Source organism: Ricinus communis, chromosome 2 (genome assembly GCF_019578655.1).
Source record: "Ricinus communis isolate WT05 ecotype wild-type chromosome 2, ASM1957865v1, whole genome shotgun sequence".
NCBI classification, from domain to species: Eukaryota; Viridiplantae; Streptophyta; class Magnoliopsida; order Malpighiales; family Euphorbiaceae; genus Ricinus; species Ricinus communis.
Window position 1 is genome coordinate 15930849 of NC_063257.1, and position 13749 is coordinate 15944597.

The 13749-nt window shown below is 40.7% G+C and overlaps 1 non-coding gene across 1 annotated transcript; it reads left to right on the top strand.

Moving 5' to 3' along the window:
• The first annotated feature begins 4151 nt into the window (after positions 1-4151).
• Positions 4152-4257, top strand: LOC112534989. Its single transcript, XR_003079196.2, has one exon. It is a non-coding gene; the product is annotated as a small nucleolar RNA R71 (small nucleolar RNA).
• The last annotated feature ends 9492 nt before the right edge of the window (positions 4258-13749 follow it).

A 13749-nucleotide genomic window follows, 5' to 3' on the forward strand; every position in this document is an offset into this window, starting at 1 on the left:
GATCTAGTTATTTGGCCTTGAGGTAATTGTATTGGATCTTTGGCCTCAATAGCTTGACTTTGATCTTATGCTTGAAGTTTTGGTTGAACTCTTCCATACTCTTGTTCATCTTCATTAAGTCCATCTTGATGAAATCTATATGATGGTGGTTGGCCCATATCAACAGCCATAGACTTATCGCTCGCGTCCTTCCTCTCTTCTGTGTTCTTTATCTACCCTTGTGTTAAATCTACTTGATTTGATCCTCACGCTTAGCTATATGGAAAAGAATAAAGAACTTGTGATCTCTTTCCTTATCGGACCTGAAATCCTACCTATGTTCTCCTTTTGTTCGTTTTTTCTGTGCCTCTCTTTATAATCTTTGTCTAGTATGATGGTTTGGTTTTATTTGGGGAGCATGAACACGAGTATTGAGTGAAAGCGCATGTAAGCAGCAATCATAGGAGCCGGTCCATTCCTTGGACAAATGGGAAAAAATAAAATTAGTTGATCGAGTATTGATATCATTGCGAAGAAATTAAATTAGTTGATCCAATATTGACATCATTCTCTGAATGATCATGGACGAATCTTTTTGAGGAAAGACGGAATGACGAGAATTGCGGTACGCCCAAATATTATAATTTAGGATTTGCACTATTGGGATCTCCATCTATCCTTATTCCTTTAGGCACGAGGACTCCTGATGACACAAGGATTAGCATAAGGAATCATGAGAATGCAATTGACAAGCTTGACCAATAATATTGATGCTCTATTTGATGATCAAGCAGGACTAGACATAAATCCACTCATGTAAGGGAGAAATCATATGGTTTTTGTTTACTCCAAGTGCAATACAAGTAGGTATGTGACCATTTTGATGTCTTGGACACATATAATAAAGTAATTTGGGTCGGAGTGTTATTAGGTAGGCCCCCATGAATTTCTCCTTGTTTTCATTGATGTGCATAAAATACACACATCTAAATGGGGTTTTTAAGATTGATTTTATGGACATTTGGATGTGAATTGGTCCCAACACTCACCCTATGCGTCTGTTTATGTGCATTAGGTCCAAAAGAAGTCAAAGGATGATACAGGGAAGAATTGGAGCATAATTAGACGCCGAAGCTGCCGAAACAAGCTAAGTACGAGCATAAGGAAGCTGAACATGGCCGTGTTGGTTTCAACACTGGCCGTGTTCCCAACACGGGCACCAACACGGCCGTGTTGGGTGTCATCAAACATAAAAGAAAAATAAGTTCTTAGGGAGCACGACCCACAGAGAGTAACACGGCCAGGAACACCATACTGTGTCACAACACGGCCAGGAACACGGCCGTGTTGGCGGCGACAGGGGGAATTAGTTAAAAGAAAGAAGAGAGGAAAGGAAAAGGAGAGCGGGGGAGAATGTCCCAAACCCTAACTTTTATCTCTCTAAGGGTTTTCTAAGCTGGAACCAAGGGAAAAGGAGACTTGGATTAAGGTTTCAATCGGATTCCCTTCAAAGATTGAAGATTAGGCGAGGTTCGTTGATTGGTTTTCAAATAGAGCAAGAGGAACAAGAATCGATTCAATTGGAGCAAAAGGATTTGGGGCTGTTTACTCTCATCCAAGGGTGTAATCGGGTTTTCTCTACCTTTACTCATTGTTGTAATTGAATTCTTGTGTATTTTGATAATGAACATGATTAGCTAGATTGATTAAATCCATTAGGATTTCTTTACTATGTTGGCTTAGTATTATATTGTTGGATTGTTTGGATTAGTTTTGTATTCTTCTTGCTTTCAGTATTAATAAGATAATGCATTATTCATGAGACATCGTGAATTGTGTGTTTAGATTGCTTTGTGTGATTGAGAAGTCCATTTGGCAATTGGAATTTTGAATAGCAAGAACTGGTTAATAATCGCTTAGAGATAAGGATAATTAACTAGCCGGATTAAGAATTAACAAAGCTTAATATATCCGGATTAAAGCTTAATGCTAATTTAAGAATCAATCGTTAGGAAGAGATTCCAACTTTAGGTTATTAGATTTAGGAATTCGGTTATCGAGAGAGAGAAACCGAATTCGGTTAAGAATTCGTCCACGGGTTGCATAATTAGACTCACCAATCCTTTATCTTTTGTTTGATTGCCAACTAGTTTAGGTTCCCTTTGGGTTTGCTCTTTTGCCTTGGTTATTTTAGTTATCAATTACTCTTGCATGTCCCTTAGAACTTAGCTTGTAGCTATTAGTTAGTTTAGAAATTATTCATTATTCATTTTAGGTTAATATAACAAAGAATAAAGGAGTAACTCTAGGCTTTCACTTTCCCGAGGAATACGACCTTGATACTCGCCATTAGTGCTAGATTGTATCGATAGGTAGACTGCCTTAGACTGTAGCTAACATAAGTAGCACACATCAAGTTTTTGGCACCGTTGCCGGGGATCTGGTTGAAAACTAGAGTGAAATTTGCTATTTGTTAATTTAACCATTTTTTTTATTTATTTATGTTTTGTTTGTATATATTTATTTAGTTAAGTTTATGATTCTGGTACTGGATGATAATGAGGTTCAATGCTAAACTCTTTGTATGACACGTTGGAAAATGGGATCAGGAACAAAGAGAGTGCTAAAAATTGGGATACCCATGCATCTTTAGAAGCTCGAGTGGAATCATTTTGCAGGGCCACTGATCAACTCTCCACTCCTATCCTTTCATCTCAACTTTTTTGTGAATTTTATTGTGGTTTACATTTGAGTAATGATTGTCCATTGTATAGTGATGTTGCTCATTGTTCTTATAACTATGAACAGGTGAATTATACGGGAAGTTGGCCAAATGACTCGTATGGAAGCACCTACAATTAACAATGGAGCACTCATTCACCCTTTGGATGGAGCTTAGATAGCCAAGAACTACTAGAATTTCAGCAGCTTAATCTTGCACCATCAATTGAAGGTGAAGAGTTAGTGTCAGAGGAGCTGATGATGAGGTTTATTACAAGTCTTGAGGATAGATTCCAACAAACAGAGAGGATACTTGAAGATCAACAAGCCTCGATTAACAACACAGAGCATCAAGTAGGCTTAATCTTCAAGTTACTAGCTGAAGAGCAATTAGGAACTCCATCAAATGCTACTGAATCCGAGGAACACTTGAGCGCCGTCACTTTGCGTTCAGGTGAGAATTTTTTTAGGTTATCTATTATATTTGACGATGATGCTTCTGTGCAGGACGACTCTTTGAACATGGAGATAGAACCAGAAAGGGAAGAGGCGAACATGAGTCCTCTGAAAGACTATCAACAAGAACGTACAGTTGATGATGTGCAGTTATAGGAATTTTTGGTAGATTTTCCACAAGTCCCTTCGATGATGGAAGATGAGCACGAGTTATCTAATGAAGAAGTCTTGGAGGAGCTCGAGTTTCTTCTAGCAAGTGAACCAAGCCAAGGACTAGAGAAAACCATCGACGTTCTTGAAGAAATTGCCCAACCGTCGATCCTTCCAATTGGTGAAACTTCAGCTTTCAAATTGGAAGAGCCCCTAGAGCATCATGACTACATGCAATTATACGAGGAGCAAGTTTTGCCCATCATACTGGCAGCTTGCTTGACAGTTGGGAAGAGGACATTGACGATTATCCCTCTAAGCGGATACTTGAAGCCATTTGCTTTTCACCATGAGTCTAGCTAAGAAGACTCATCACATCAAAAAGAAGCGCTTTTGGGAGGCACCCTAATTTTAATCTTTAATCTCTAATATTTTAACCTTTTGTTTTGAGACATTTTATTAGTTTTAGTTTTCATATTTTATTTAATTTTTGTTTCAGTTTTGATTTTAATTCTTTGTTTTATTATTTGCAGCCACTCCTCTGCCACAGACTAGCCAACGTTCATTGCAAGTGAACCCAAGATCCGGAGTTGGTCGATCTTCTTGGCTAGAAGCTCCACTTGAGCTCGCCAAGGCCGCTGTAGAGTCCACTTGGTTGACCACTCCTTGTCTTCCTGGTCGGCTCCTAGAGGATTGCCAACGATAGTTGTTCATGGCCATTTCCTCTATCAAGTTGTGAGCTTGCTCGCCGCCCATCGCTTAGCGCCCACCGCCGCAAAGCATCCACCATCTCGCCTCGTTGCGAGGTTCAACCCGGCCAGAAGGTCCGAACTGCATCCACACCGCAACTGTGATGTGGGCGGCATCTTAAAAGATCTTTAAATCTCTCCCATGCATCGTACATGCTTTCATCATCAAACCGCACAAAGAAGATATGTCATTTCTAAGTTTAGCGGTTTTAGCGGGAGGAAAATACTTATATAAAAATTTTTCTGACCAACGCCTTCCGGTGTAGTGATCGTCTGTTGTGGAAGAGATTGCAACCATCTCTTTGCTCTGTCCCTCAAGGAAAATGGAAACAATCTCAGCCGAATGGCATCATCGGTTGTTCCATTTATTTTGAATGTGTCACAAATCTCCAAAAGTTAGAGATATGTGCATTGGGATCCTCACGGGCAATCCTCCAAACTGCACGCTTTGTTGGATCATCTGGATAACATTGGCCTTTATCTCAAAATTGTCGGCTGCTACAGCAGGTCTGACTATACTAGTTTTCATCCCATCCAAAGATGGTCGAGCAAACTCGTACATCGTCCTCTGATCCTCACTCGGGGGTCATGGTTTTCCATCGTGTCTAGTCTATCCACGGGTACCTCAACCTCAATCTCCTCCTCTTCTAATTGCAACCTCTTCCTTAAGAGTCCGAGGGATCGCTCGATCGGGATAGAGGCTCTATAAGATTCGAGTTTGAGCTCCTGGTCATAAACTACCTGAAACCGAAAGTCCACACAACCACCGATCAACAAAAATAATATAATAATAAATAATAATAAAATTAAAGAATAAATGAATAAAACAAATAATGACTAAATTAACACAAAAACAATTCACTCTAGTTCACCGTTAGTCACCAAGAACGGCGCCAAAAACTTGATGGGCTATTTATACAACCTACACCTAAGGCAGTGAACCTACCGATGCAGCCTAGCAGTAGTGAGTATCAAGGTCGTATCCCTGGAGATCGGGTGAACCTAGAGTTACTACCGCTATGTTATCTAGTCCGAAATAGGGTGTGAAAGTTCTAACATACCAGCTAATGGTTATGAGTGCAATTAAGTAAATGAAGGACAACAATGGACAATTAAAAGACAATTGTAAAGAGAGAAATAAATCCAAAAGGGAGCCTAAGTGATGGAATTCTAAAGATGAATTTTATGGATTGCCGATCTTGCTTACCCGTGCCTAAATCCTGAATTGAATCCCTGCCTCTCTCGAGCTTACCGGATTCCTAAACCCTGCACTAACCTAATGGAATCTCTTCCTATCAGATTACTACAAATTAGCATTAAGTATGATTTAAGACTATTAAGAGTTGTTAGTTCTGAATCCGGCGAGTAAATCAACCTCATCTCTAAGTGTTAACTACCAGTCCTTACTATTCAAAATCCAGTTGTAACAAGCATTTCTCAATGTCAAGAAACAACCTAATAAACAATTAATCCAACGTCTCAAATTAACTGCATCAAACTTTTATTACTAAACAATTAGTCCAACGTCTCAAGAAGATTGCAAGAATGACAATTATAAAAAACTAACAATTAAGCATAATCCATCAACAAAGGTGAACCCTAATGGATTCAAAAGATCTAGCTGCTCATGTTCATAGTCAAAGCAATTAAAGAACAAAATAAGGAAAAACAAATTAAAGGTATGTACACCCTTCTCTTTCAAGCTGAATGAGAAACCCTAAATTTGCAAATTGTTAGCTGAATGAGAATCTGTGGAGTCTGTTATGCTGAGCCACCACAGGCCATGCCCAAGGCGGTGCTTATCCACCACAGGCCGTGCTGGAGGCCGTGGTGGCTACGGAAGTCGTGCTGAAATGGCACAATTGGGGATAGCCTCTTGATAATTCAAAGACGTACGGAGTCCGTGCTCAACCCTCGGGGTGCTTGTTCTCGCCCAATTTGATGGATTTTGCTCCGTAATCACACGTATTTCCCTCGACACCGATGGTGTCCTTCGAAATGACTGCAAACGAAAAGGGAAACAAAAGACAGTGATTCTAGTATAAAACGGGATAATCATGCATAAAAATGTGAACAATCGGGCATGAAAACATGTGTAGTATGATGCTTATCAAATTACCCCATGCTTAAACTTTTGCTTGTCCTCAAGCAATTTACAACTCACTCCTCAAAAGATATCAAATAACTCAATCAATCGCATTGCAGGAGGTTAGCTCAAAATAAATTTCAAAACTCCGTAATGATTTTTCCCAAAATCCCCAAATCACTAAATCCTTAAGAGAAAGAGCAAACTTAATAAAGTTGCTAAAGTTAAAATGATAAACCATCTAAATTAAGAAATTGAGAATCATGCCTCACAAGATATCACTCAAAACACACAAGTGTATATAGGTGAAAAAAGATCGCCAAGCTCTCAACGCAAAAATATAGAAAAAGTGCTTACCATAGGCTTGCTTATGGATTCAATCTCCACTACTACGAAATAATCAATAATCATGATCAAAGGGTCTTGAGCCAGGTTGTAATGGGGTTAAGGTAAGGTACGTATAAATATGGAAAGTAGGCTACAAGTTGCTGGAAGTTAAGCAAGTAATGCAAGAAAGTAATGAAGGATCAAGTGTTGTACCAAAATGAACACTAAGTTGCTCTAAAAATAAGATGATGCTCGAAATGAACTAAATTAATACTTTCTACTTTTTTTTTTGTTTTTTTTTGTTTTTTTTTATATATAAATATATATACTATGTATATATATTACAACAGCTTAAGTAGGAGTTGTTGGTTATTGACACATATAATAATTGAAGGGAGCATCTATGAAAAATCTAGCAACTTAGTGAAATATATGAATGCAGATTGATCCAAAGTAAAATGCAGCATAACTTATATAATTTCCAGCAACAATGGTAGAAAGAATGGTCAAATGAATAGAAGTGATAAGATGAGTGTCAATGTTATTATTGTCACGAAAGGAATGGCTAAGGCTCAAAATTGGTTCACTAAGGGAAAAATAGGGTTAGGCTTTTTGGCCAAATTGTGTAAATCCTAAGTGCCCAAATCATCTCACGATCATTGACAATTCATGTAATTTCAACAGATATCGTAAAGCAAGTTCTAGAAACAGAGATTCTGTAAAATGCTCACTAATGAAAGAAAAGGGAGCATAATAGTGATGCACCAATTGGCTCAAAATCTCACCATTTGAGTGATTTAAAATTGCATGAATTCTCAACCCAAAGTTTAAACAAATAATCATAATAATAAGCGTAATATTAATGTTGTTCTATATCTACGATAAAGTAATATGGAAGAATTAAGGAAAATACCGGTTTACTCGTCGGATTGTAGTTGAGAGATTTATTCATTGCCTTCTTCCGAACAAGGTTCGATAAAAGCTATAAGGGAATCCATTCAAAGGAGAAAAAAAAGTCATCAACTACTTAATTAAAACAAAACTCAAGATAGGCACAACATCGGTAGGTCCCTACCCCACATTTTAGTATAACACTGTCCATAGTGTTAGAGAGATTTAGACTGAGGAAGCATATGATTCACACATTATGGTTATGGAAGATCATGCTGATTTTTTTTTCTTTTTTTTTTTAATTAAAAAGGCATAGTGTTCTACTTAACATAAACAAACAAGTGCAAGGAAATAACATAAAAGTAAACAAGCTACAAGCAAGAAAGTAAAAGGAGATAACAAATTGAATGAAAATAAATAAAAAAAATAAAAAATAAAATAAAATAAATAAAATAAAGAAAAAGGATGGAGGAAAATATCACAAATTTTTTCTTTCCGCTAGGAGTCTGCTGACGGTGTATCCTCACTGGTTGGATCTGCTGGAAGTTGGGGGGCAGGGAAGTTTGCTGACGGTGGTTGCGGTGGTGGATCGGTCTGTGGAAGCATGTCGCCAAATCGAACTCCATATCATCAATGAGCCGTTGATTTTGTGCTCCGACCTCTTGCATCTTTTGAATCGCACTACTATGAAGTCTGTCTGGGTGGCCTGTCTTTCTAAACCACTCAGAACTGTTGAAGTGTACTGCCCAAACGCCTAACCGTGGCCTTCGATTCTTCTTGAAACCGCACAAACTCGCACGCTTGTAGATCACAGACTCGATCTGACGGCCAAAGCACCGATCCGGACGCTCGATGGCTCTACCGAATGAGAGGATGAGGCTCCGGGATGAAGGCATAAACACTCTAGTCGGGTTAGGAATCCTAACATCCGGAATCCCACCGACGGATGTTGGGCTCCTCTAGCCGCTGCCTCTCTAGCTTCCCTGACTATTGTGCTCACGAGCCTATATTCAATACCATGTGGATGTCTAGTGGCCGTGATCATCTGCATGTTATCATTTGTCCGATCCCTAGTGGTGTCATGTCACCAATATTTGAAAGCTCCGGCTGCATACCGTCCAATACATCTAGTCTCTTAGCTAACCTAGTCACATACGGACCGAAACAACAATGCATCTTCTTCTGGGCATCTACTATAAATGAACAGACTTGGCGAGCCAATAAATATCCCAAGTCTAGCTTCTTCCGATGTTGCATAGCCCAGAGAATAAAGACATCGATCCCAGTGGATCGCCCAAAACCTGCCCCTACCAGAATGGTGTACGCTAGTAGGGTATGAATGTAGCGGAGATGGTCCTAGTAGGCTAGATGCCTTAGACTTGCTTGGGTAGTATGTTTCCTACCATTACCAATGAATCCCACATGGCATCATATGAAATTGGGTGGATGTAGAGACAACCCTGATACTCCTCCCCCGAGATTTCTTGTTCAGTCCATAATCCCAAATGCATTCCAAATTGTGGGACCGACATCGAGAACTCCCTTCCCCCAAGCCTAAAATAAATTGCATCAGTCGATGCCAGCCAGGATCCGCTGTCGCAGGGAAGAAGGTGCCGAGCAACTCGATCGTAAGCTCACGGTGAGGTTGGCTCAATGATGTCAAAGAATCTCGCATATGGCAGAGTCTCGATCAGTGTGTGCACATCTTGAGCCAATCCCACTCTCTCTAGGGATGTGAAGTCTATGCAACGGCCCGCCATCACTTGCTTCCATCTCATGACTTGGAATCTACTTTCATTGTCTGCATTAGGGAATGTCCACAATGGATGACGGCCAGGTGTGGATGGATTCACAGCAGGTGCTCTCCGAGGTCGGACTATTTGCTGTGGTGGTGGAGGTGGAAGTGTCAGCCGGTTCGCGCCGTGGAGGAAGACGTTCCTTCACCACGCCGATCGCTTGCTCGGTAGCGACGCTGCTTCGCTTTCACGAGATTTATCGCGGTCCGTCATATCACCTAATGCAACGAATTATTAGTTTTTTGTAAAAATTCAAGTTAATGAAAGAAATAATCTACCGAATCAACAGTATAATGATTATACTTCGACTAACCAAAACTTGTATAAACTAATAAACCGATATATATCAATCTAATTTATCATGAACCAAAGAATTGCAATTTAAATCTAAACATTATTCATGCTTTGCATGTCAGAGGCACATTTTATTTCCACCAAAACCCCACACTTATCAATTTCATAACCAACTACACCACAAACACAACAACTAATGTAGATTAACCTAACCAAGGTCATATAGTTACAATATAGAGCCACCAAAATATCCTAGCATGTCCTAACAAAAGTATATGTCTAAAATAGAAGTGAAATCATAATAATAAAAGAAAATATAATGCAACAAATGAAGGGACTTACCTGAGTTCGCTTAGGAAAGTGAGAAGGGTGAGATAGGGGTATAAGAACAACACCTTTGAGCTAAGAAAAACAAAAGGGAAGCAAAATTTTGAGGCCTCCACTTCTTATAGGCACTAAGCCAAAGACGGGTGAGGGTAAGGCCGGCCGACGACGGCTAGGACTCACCGGCCGATCCTTTAGCATTCTTTGGATGCTCCTTGGCACGGGCATTAACACGGCCGTGCTTTCCCAAAGACGGTTAGGTTGTGTCCCGTGCCTTCTAAGCCGTGATAGTTACTCTTTATCCTTCAACACGGTCTTGACTCTGGCCGTGCTGATGATACAGCCCGTGATGGCCACGAAAACCGTGGTGAAACGGAGTGTTTCTGGGTTTGCCTTTTGCCGACTCGAGTCGCCTTGCCCCCATACCTATAATTAACACATATGCATGTAATTAGATCATTAAACAAGTAGATATGGTCAAACGGAAGAGTTTGTCCTCTTCGATTCTATAAGTCCGAAAAATTAAAATTAACCTAATTATTTTTAAGCAACTATAATAAAGTCAAATGAAAATAATGAAACAATCACAACTAATTAAAAACATGAAAGTATAATCCAAGTCGAATGTACATAAGTGCTTATTTGCAGAGTCTTAAGCGTGACTCATTCGGATCACCCTTTCTGTGCATACAAAGCCAGGTCAACTCGTTGCTCACTATCCAACGAGTTACAATGATATCGCTTTAGCCGATGGCCGTTCACTTTGAAGTTCCCCTTCTCTAGATGATGCAACTCTACCACTCCATATGGAAAGACTTGTCCGATCTGAAATGGTCCGCACTCAACGAGTCTCAGTAGCTTTCCGGAAATAGAGGCGAGAGTTGTAAAGCAACACTCGATCCCCAACCTGAAATTCTTTAGGCTCACGAATCCTTTGATCATGCCATTTCTTAGTCCTTGCTTTGTAAGTTGAGGAGTTTTCGACATACCGGGCGCCACTCATCTAGCTCACTCACCGCCATTGCCGCCTCCTTACACCGCGAATCAATATCAAAGTTATAAGTTCTAAGGGCCTAAAGTGCCCTATGCTCTAACTTAACAGGCAAATGACATGACTTTCCATAAACAAGGCGATAGGGCGTAAAACCTATAGATGTCCTAAAAGCAGTCCTAAACGCCCATAATGCATCATCTAACTTAAGAGTCCAGTCCTTCCTATTGGTACTAACGGTTCTCTCTAAAATACGTTTAATACCCCTATTAGTTACCTCAACCTGCCCACTAGTCTGGGGGTGATAGGGAGTAGAGAACCGATGAGTAACTCCGTACCGCTTAAGTACTTTCTCTAATTGGGTGTTGCAGAAATGTGTTCCTCTATCACTAATAAGCACCCTAGGTATGCCAAACCTAGCAAACAATTGCTTAAGGAACCTGCAGACAACCCTAGCATCATTAGTGGCTACAGCCTGAGCTTCAGGCCACTTAGAGAAATATTCAACAAAGAACTGTGAATGTACTTATTACCATACGAAGAGCGAAAGGGTCCCATGAAGTCGATGCCCCAGACATCAAAAATCTGAACGACTTGCACACTGGTTTGGGGCATCTCATCACGAGAAGAGATATTACCTGCGCGCTGGCAAGGGTCACAAACCTTAACAAATTTTCGTGCATCTTGGAAGAGCGTAGGCCAATAGAATCCTGCCTCTAGCACCTTCCTCGCAGTATGGTTTGCCGCTTGATGACCTCCGATGGGTCCTTCATGGCATTGCTTCAATATTTGGAGAGTCTCCTCGCCATATACACAACGGCCGAATCACCCGATCCGCACATACTTTAAACAAAAGGGATCTTCCAAAATATAGTATTTCAAATCAGCGAAGAATTTCTTCTTTCGATACGTTATACCCTTTGGTAGAACCCTAGCAACCAAATAGTTAGCATAATCGAAAACCGGGGAGTATCGCGGTATACCGAGTGACATACAAATGTTCTTCCGGAAATCGATCATCTATGGTCGTCTCATCAAGTGCATCTAAGTGAGGATTTTCCAATCTCGATAAATGGTCCACGCCGATTCTCCGCGCCCTTCTTATCCTTGATCTTGACGTCAAATTCCTCAGAATAAAAGAATCCACCGAATCAATCTCGGTTTTGCATCATTTTTCAGGAATAATACCTTAATGCCGAGTGGTCCATGAAGACAATGGTTTTGGAGAGAACGAGGTATGATCTAAACTTATCGAAGGCGTAAACAACCGCCAATAACTCCTTCTCTGTGGTGGTGTAGTGTTCCTGGGCTCCGCCAAGGTCTTGCTAGCGTAGTAAATGGGTTGAAACTTCTTTCAATCCTCCTGTCCAAGCACAGCTCCAACCGCATAATCACTAGCATCGCACATCGTCAGGCAGCCCCCAATCGGGAGAAACCATGATTGGGGCTGTAGTTAGAAGTTTCTTAAGTAACTCAAAAGTCGCCACGCATGCATCATCAAAAATAAAAGGTACATCCTTAACTAACAATTGAGTGAGGGCCTAGCAATCTTAGAAAAATCTCTAATAAATCTCCTATAAAACTCGCATGGCCCGTAAAACTCCTAATACCTTAATGTGAACTAGGAGGAGGTAGCTTAGATATTACTTCTACCTTAGCTCTATCCACCTCCATCCCGTACCGAGAGATCTTATGCCCTAAAACAATCCCCTCTCTCACCATGAAATGACATTTTTTCCAGTTTAGTACCAAGTTAGCCTCAATACATCTAGCTAACATGCGCTCAAGGTTTGCCAAACAAAGAGAGAAAGAATTACCAAAAATAGAGAAGTCATCCATAAATACCTCCATAGACTCCTCAATCATGTCCTCAAAAATAGCCATCATGCACCGCTGAAATGTAGCCGGTGCATTGCACAGTCCGAATGGCATCCGTCTATAAGCAAACGTCCCATAAGGGCAGGTGAAGGTAGTCTTCTCTTGGTCCTCAGGTGCAATAGGAATCTGAAAGTAACCTGAAAAGCCATCAAGAAAACAATAAAACATGTGACCTGCTAAACGTTCAATCATCTGATCAATGAAAGGAAGAGGAAAGTGGTGCTTCCGAGTTGCATCATTAAGCCTACGGTAATCAATGCAAACTCGGAAGCTTGTTACCGTCCGAGTCGGGATCAGCTCATCCTTCTCATTCCTTACCACTGTGATGCCTCCTTTCTTGGGTACAACCTGCACAGGACTAACCCACGAACTGTCAGAAATGGGATATATCAAACCTGCATCAAGAAGTTTAATTACCTCCTTCTTTACCACTTCTTTCATGTTCGGATTGAGTCGCTCGAGGCCGAACGACCGGCCCAAACTGTCCCCCAATGAAATCTTTTGAGAGCGAAACTTGGATTTATGCCCGGGATATCGGCTATATTGAAAGCAAAGGCCTTCTTGTACTTCCTTAGAACTTCCAACAGCATGGCTTATTCTTTAGGAGTTAGATCTACCGCTATGATTACCGGTAAGCGCTTCTCTTCATCCAGGAAGGCATAAACCAAGTGGCTCAGAACTCCTTCAGCTCTAAAACTGGTGGGTCCTCGAATGAAGTCTTTACTTTCCGCACCCCGACTGTCAAGAAAAAGATAGGGATCGATTGACAAGCTCTACCGGTTAATAAAACAACGAGTTGCTCCAACACTTGCTCGTTGGACAACTCCTCCTCATCCTCGGCCTAATGCTACTTGCAAAGGGTCGAACATAAAATTTCTTGTAAATGGGACTCAACCACATCATCAATCACATCAATAGAACATACAGTATTATCATAGTCCAAAGGATCGCCCCATGGAAGTGGCCAGTCAAAGGTAATGGTCTCATCATTAACTCTAAGCTTAAGCTTTCCATCGCTTACATCGATAATGACCCTCGATGTAGCTAGGAAAGGCCTACCCAGGATAAGAGGCAGTGCTATCACCCTCCATATCCATTACCGGAAAA